Here is a 7,043-nt window from a genome sequence, read left to right on the forward strand (position 1 = left end):
GGCATGCCCAGCATCTCCTGGCCGCCAAGGCAGCAGGGGGCTGTGGTGGGGATAATGCAGAGTCTGGCTGTGCAGAATGGGCCCTGGTCACTTGGGAGGTTGTGGGGACACATCACCTTCCACAGAGCAGACTCGTTACTAATTCAGCATTCCCATTAGCCAGGGGTGACATTTGCAGCCCCTCCAAAGGACAGGGATGTGTTTCTTGTAGCCTTTGCAGCCTGTGTTGCAAGATCCATCACAAAGCCCAACTGTAGGGATGCTGTGGCTTTTAAACATATTCAAGAAGCACGCTGCCTCCTTTTTTTTAATGCACCTCCCATTAATTCTCTAGGATATGTGATAGGATGCAGCCCTCTTACCACTGACCTTTTAATAACAATAAAATCATTCAGTGGTGCACTTTATTTTGATTTATCATTGCACAACATAAAGGGATTATATATCAAAGGAGGCACTAAAATGATAAGACTAATAAGATGAGACCAGAGGAAGATGGGGAATAACTGGAAGAAGTTTCATTGGTATTTTCAGTCAAAGGAGATAGGAAACTATGGCTTATCTTGAATAGCCTTGGGAATGATTTTTTTTCTCCTTTCCAGCAGCTGAAAATGCATAGATCATGTCAAAATAAACTCATATTAAAAAAAAATGTACAGGCTACGTAGAATTTATGTTCCATAATTGGAGTACTGGACATTTTCTGCAGGCTTCAGCTATGTTATTTTTTTGTATTTAAATTATTTTCAAAAAAGGAGATTTATGCATAGCTGTCATATATTTTGATTTTATTTCATTTTTATTATCAGAGCAGTCTGATCCATTGGCAGAGCAAATATCAAAAGTTAGGCTGACAAACATTTCAAGATTTTCTTTTAAGAGAAGAAGATGTTAAAAGGAAAATGATTGCTTTAAACCTCTTATTTTATCCCCCTTACACACAACTGACAGGTAACAACCATGGTGTTTGGAGCCATGGTGTTTGGAGCACGAACACGTTTGTCAAAGTGATGTGTAGGACAACCAAAATGCTTTGTGAGCTTGACTCATGTTTGAATAGATTCAGTAAGAATTTCCAGGGAAACTCTAGGATTATCAAAACATTACTTTTTTCCTTATGGATTAATGAAAGTGAGTGTTTTTACATATTTAAGTGATATTTAAAGAAATCTTTATTGTATAACAGCCTTTTTGTTGCCAAGATTGGTTGGTGGTAAAAGAAAAGGAAGAAATGAGATTCAAGTGTCTGAGCAAGCACAAGTGGGGTCCTGATGCACAGTGCAGTCCCAGCTGAAATGGGTACTTTAGCCCATTCCTGAATGAGGACCTTTCTGAAAGACATTTTTGGCTTTGCAATTTCATCCTGGTGGCTTCTTTGGTAGCTGAGCTCCTTACAGCATGTTTCCTGCTAGGATGCTGGGGAGCATGTAATTTCTTATTCCAGGAGTGAGTGGAAAATAAAAGATGAAGAGGAAAAGCCTGAGCTCAGAAGGTTGGGTTTTTCTCCATCAAGTTCAGCTGAATTTATTTTACTGTAGAGCCAGTTCATCCACTTTCCTCAGGATGCTGGTCCTGTGGACAGGGGGATGGCCAGAAGACACAACCAGCCCACCTAAGGCCTCAATCACTTCCTCTTTGTTGGTTGTACAGGAGTGTGTGGCAGTGGGTTCTTCTTCTACACATTTGAGCTAGAAAACTAAACTTAGGAAGAAAAATTTGGCCATCTCTAAGTACTTTTGTGTCCCAAAGTGTAAAACCAGGGCTGCTTTTTATGTCTTCCCAAGGGTTTTCATAGAGGTCTCTGCCTTTCCCTCCTTGATCATAGGAAATATTGAAAACATCCTTGGACCCTGATCACTCTCTTGCAGAGGTTCAAGGCCAGAGTCAGAGCTTGTGCCAGCACAGATGGCGTTGTTAGACATGAGAGGGGAATGTAGGAAAAAAAAAGATGAGTAGAAAAGTGCATTTCAAGAGTCGTCAGCCCTCCAACTTTGAAGTGACAGGGCATGTTTGCTGCACTCATTTCCCAAGGTCCCCACAGAATTGGTGAGAGGAAGAAAGCCGTGTTTAGAAAAGCTGCCAGATGACAAGACCTGGGGATGTAGGGCACGGAGCAATCACACGGTGCTGTGCTTGCTCAAAGTGCACCTGCAGGGAGCAGAGCAGGGATGGGAGTGTGTCTTTGTGGCAATGGGGGAGAGCACAGGAAGGGATGGAGAATCTGCTAAATGCATATAAATACATGAAAATCTATCTTGAGGCTGCTCCTCTGAAAAAGCCACACTTATTTCTCTATGCACAGATATCCCTGTGTGAATATACAGCTCCATTTCAGCTGCAGGCTGTGAGCAGCACACTTTGGGGTGCCTGTGTGCTGTGCAGGTCTAAAACCCTGAGTTTCCCAAGGCCATGGGCATGCAGGACACCTCCCTTGGTGCTGCCCTATCAAAGGCTGGATGTGGCTTTTTCTGGAGTGACATCCAGAGGCAAGGGAGCACTGGGGAGGGTCTGGGGGAGACACAGAGCAGTGCCATCCACAGAATCCTCTTGCCCCAGTTGTTTGTCCCAGTGCAGAGCTGATCCAAACAAGAATGTACAGAAGAGGGCCCTAGATCAAAAGCAGCACATGTGCAAAATGACAGACAGAACACTCTAACCTCTTACAGCTGCCACTTCAGGCTCCTGGACCAAAACCCAGGCATGCTGAGGTCCTCCAGGTAACATTCCACATGTGTCCAGTGCAGCTCTGGGTTTTTATTCGTGCTCCTCCTTATCCACCTTGTTTCTGGAACTTCCCTCTTGCTGCTGCTGGCTGATGGCTCCTTTTCCTGAGCCACCACCAGAGCCTGAGGAGTGCGAACAACACTCCTGAAATGGCCCAAAACTGTCACTGCTACAAGGCAGTTCACCAAAAATTCTTCATCAAAAGGCTCATCAGGCAATAGAACCAGCTGTCCAGGGAAGTGGTGGAGCCACCATCCCTGAAAGGATGCAAAAGGTGTGATGATGTGGCACTTGGGACATGGTGTAGTGGTGGACTTGGCAATTAAGGGTTGGATTTAGAGGCTTTTCCATCCAGAAAGATTCTGTGATTCTGGTTGCATCAAACTCCTGGAGGACATGAGTGTCTTCTAGATGGAAAATAACAGCATAGCAATGAGTTAACAGATCCCTCTCATCTCTTGCTCTTGGAGGGAGAAATCAAAGCCACCTCGTGGTCTCACTGGTTTGCAGCATCTCACTGGTGGTGTGGCTCTGCTGAATAAACTTGCTGTAATTATCTGCCCACTGACTCCTGCTTGAGAAACCCTGGGTAAGAAAGTTTTCTGAGCTCTGGGTTAAAAAACCCCACTGTTCCTTGAGAGAGAGGCTTGGAGATGCTCAAGCAGACTGAGTAATGCAGCAGGTTGAAGTCCAAGCTCAGAGATGTGTTTTGCCTGTGGTTCTATATAATTTAATTCAGAGAGTGGGAGATGAGCTGGTTTTAAACCCAAGAATGCTGTGCTGCTAACAGTAAGGATGTGGCGCTTACCCTGTTCCTGTATTCCATCCCATCCTTCTCTGAGTAAATCCTGACAAGGATGTGCTGGCTGGGCTTAGGAAGGCTTGTGGTTTTACAAACACTGTGCTGGAGGAGAAGGAGGTGTTGAAGTTCGTGGTTTATGTAGTGGGTTGGTGATTGGAGTTGGTTTTTAGACAGAACCCAAGAAATGTTTTTAAAGCATCCAACTCACAATCATTCATTATGTTCCCTTGCCTGGACTGTCACCATTTCAGCAGGCTGCATTCAAAAGAACTCTGCTCTGGAAAATTCTCTGCAAAGGATCACCACCTAAAAATGACTGTTTCCAACTAGAACTGCCATGATTTGACAAAGGCTCAGCCAAGTTGTTTCAAAGGGATGCGTTAATGACCAATTTTTTAAACCTAATCTCTTTGAGGAGAGTCTCTGTCCCTGCTCTCAGCAGCAGCTCAGCTTTTCTGTATCTTGAATCTACACCCTTGTGGAGGAGGGCCAAAAGCATTGGGAGCGCTGGATTGCAGCCCTGGCCTTGGCCCCGGGTGGGGCTGCAGCAGTGAGCTGTCCGTGCTGTGCAGGAGGGAAGGGAGGGCGCTGCAGCCGGGATTTACCTGCCAGTGCTGTCTCATCGCTGCATGGAGCATCTCACACCACACACCTGCAGCTGGACACTGCTGCAGGGACTCAGGGGAGCTCAGGGGAGCTGTGTGATGTGACGTGTGACGCGCTGTGCAGCACAGTTTTGGCCCTGAGGAGGGTCATGAGGCTGAGCACTGACTCCTGGAGGGGTGACCCACCTGAAGGCATGCTGCTTGTGTTCCACCTGTGTTCACTTCTCCCAGACAAATATAATCAGCATTCTTTGGTTTTAGTACTTTTCAACTATGTATGAGGTGTGGTCCATGGCTGAGGCTTTAGTTGCTTCCCTGTGGGAACGTAGGACAATTTTTTTCTTTGGACCCACCCTGACAGCCTGGAGAGACTCCTTGTAGCATTCTGAAAGATAAGCCAGAGTCCTCAGGCTATGGCCCCTATTAAAGACATGATGTGATAAGTCTGCCCTGGCCTGTCAGACTGGCATGGCAGGGTGGCTGTCCCAAAAGCACTTGATTTACTACCCATAATATTTTGATTAAAACATTGGTCTTATCTGGCACAGCCACATGAGGCAGAGACAAACCTAGTTCGGTGACAACTTGAAATGTTGCCATTTCCTTGGCTACCCTCGGGGATTAGTCCTTGGTCCAGTGCATTTCAATATCATTATCAATGATTTAAGGCAGGGTCCTTTTCGATGATAAACTGCAGGTGGCACAGGAAGTGAGGGATGGCAGGTCACAGGGGAATCTGAATTCCCTGGCTAAGCACAGCTCAGGAAAAGGCACATGAGTAACAGCCTGATGCAAACTAAGGCATCTGATTTGGAGCAAGCAGACCAGACCAGACCCATGGGAAACCAGAGGCTCAGGAGAGGATGTCAGGGTTGCTATGTAATTATCTCAGTAGCCACTTTCTGGGGCAAAAAAAGAAGGGGCCAAGACCTTCCCTTGGAGATAAAAATCTCTGATAAGCATAGCAGCGAGACCCTGCCCGGTGCACAAGGTAAGTTAAACTATCCTGCTGAAGGTAAGGTGGCCAAGCATGTCAGAGGATGGAAAAACTATCTAGCAGCTGGAAAGTGGACTTTGTGCCATGTGGCTGCAGGAGTCCATTGTGCTCAGCATGGCACAGAGAGAGCAAAGGGGGAACTTGGTTGGTGTCAAGGGGACGTTTGCTTTGCAGGACAGCTTGAGGAGCTGAAGTTGGAAAATAAAGGCTGTGGAACAGGGCCCTGAAAGAAAAGGCATATTGGTGGAGAAGATAAATAACATTCCACAAGGAATGGCCAAGCAAGGGTAGAAACCTCAGGGAAACCTTGCAGGCGTCAATATGCACCAGCAGCTGGACTCCCCTCACCTTGCTCAAGATGTGCATGCAAAGAGGCCTCACCTGGCTCCTGTGGCTCTGCCTGGTGTCAAGGGAGAAAGAGAGATGCTGTTTATTTCCCCTATCACAGCCATCTACCGTCAGAGGAGAGGGATTCCACACAGAACTGGGCTTTATTTTAAAAGACCCAATTTCACCTGGTTTTGGAGAGCAGCACAATGCTCAGGCAGTAAAGCTGGATAGCAACTCCCTGCTCCTTCTCCAGTGATCAGTGCCCAGTCCTATGCTTCATTTTCCTATTAGGTTCTCCCCAAGGATGCTTCCCTCAACACGTTTTCTGAACATGCATGTTTTTGGCCTCTGTTTCCTGAAGTTACTCTGGATTTTTTCCTGAAGCACCAGAGCAGGCTGCCAGTGGGGCTGGGCCAGGCAGTGTCAGGAATCACAAGAGAGTTTCCCTGGGTCACTGTGGAATGTGCTGCAGCAGCTTCTCTTCCCCCTCTGCATGAATGAGGATCAGATGCACAGGTTTCTGCTGGATGTACCACTGAATCTAATGCTATCCTGATTTGTTAAGCATCTTTTGGAGTTCATAATGTAGTTTCTCAGTTAGGTTATCCTTCTCCTGGAATGGGGCTCCTGCAGTAGGGGGGGCTCTGAATCCCAAGCACCACCTCCTGGATTGGCAAAGCCTTGGGGCACCTGCAATCCCAAACAGCTGGGGTGAAGAAATCCAACATTTTCACAGAAAAAAAGAAAACACTATTTAAACACAAAATATTCTTTTATTTGTCACTGAAGGCTACACATGGTCATTTCTGTCTGTTTGCTTTTTTTTTTTTCTAGAAGGTATCTACATCTGCACTTATTTACAGCCTGGTTGTATTTACACAGTCAAGAATACAGTATTAGAAACACAAAGTATCGAGAAAAAAAAATTTCTCAAAAAATTAGTTCCAGACTTCAGGAAAATTATTACACAGGGTAATGACAAGAGTCTTCAGTGCTGGGCTTACAGATGCAGCTTTGATACAAAGTCCTCTTCTTGGCTGGAGCTGCATTAGAAGTCCTCTCACAAAATAAACATTTTACTTTATAGAAAAGTGTGATTCTTTGATTGGTTATTTCAACAATATCTATGAACTGTCCAAACACTTTATTTTTCTTTTTTGAAAGTTTTAGTGTTTGCTTGAACAATTTCCATCTCTAAGGAAAAAAATTATATATATATGTATATATTTTTTAATTACTTTTCATTTGTCGTTTTCTATGCTCCCCAGAAAGCACTGACGTCTGGAATGGGAGTTAACAGCTGAGCTATGTAACACTTGGTCAGGAACACAAAGTTTTATGTTAATTAAAGGAGAGTACAAAAGAAACACAGAAGATTTCCCTAGGGTGGGCTGGGTTGTTTTTGACTGGGGTGGCAGAGGATGGAAAACTGCCACAGGAAATGGCCCCCAGGACATGCAATGGCCCTTCATCCAGGAGGGAGAAGGGGGGTCCTGGACAGGGCCCTCCGTGCCCCCAAGGTGTCTGTTTAAAGTTTGCTCTACAGTCGCAAGTAATTTTATGTAAATATTTTCAAGAGATGAAA

This window comes from Zonotrichia albicollis, chromosome 2 (genome assembly GCF_047830755.1).
Source record: "Zonotrichia albicollis isolate bZonAlb1 chromosome 2, bZonAlb1.hap1, whole genome shotgun sequence".
In the NCBI taxonomy this organism is placed as follows: Eukaryota; Metazoa; Chordata; class Aves; order Passeriformes; family Passerellidae; genus Zonotrichia; species Zonotrichia albicollis.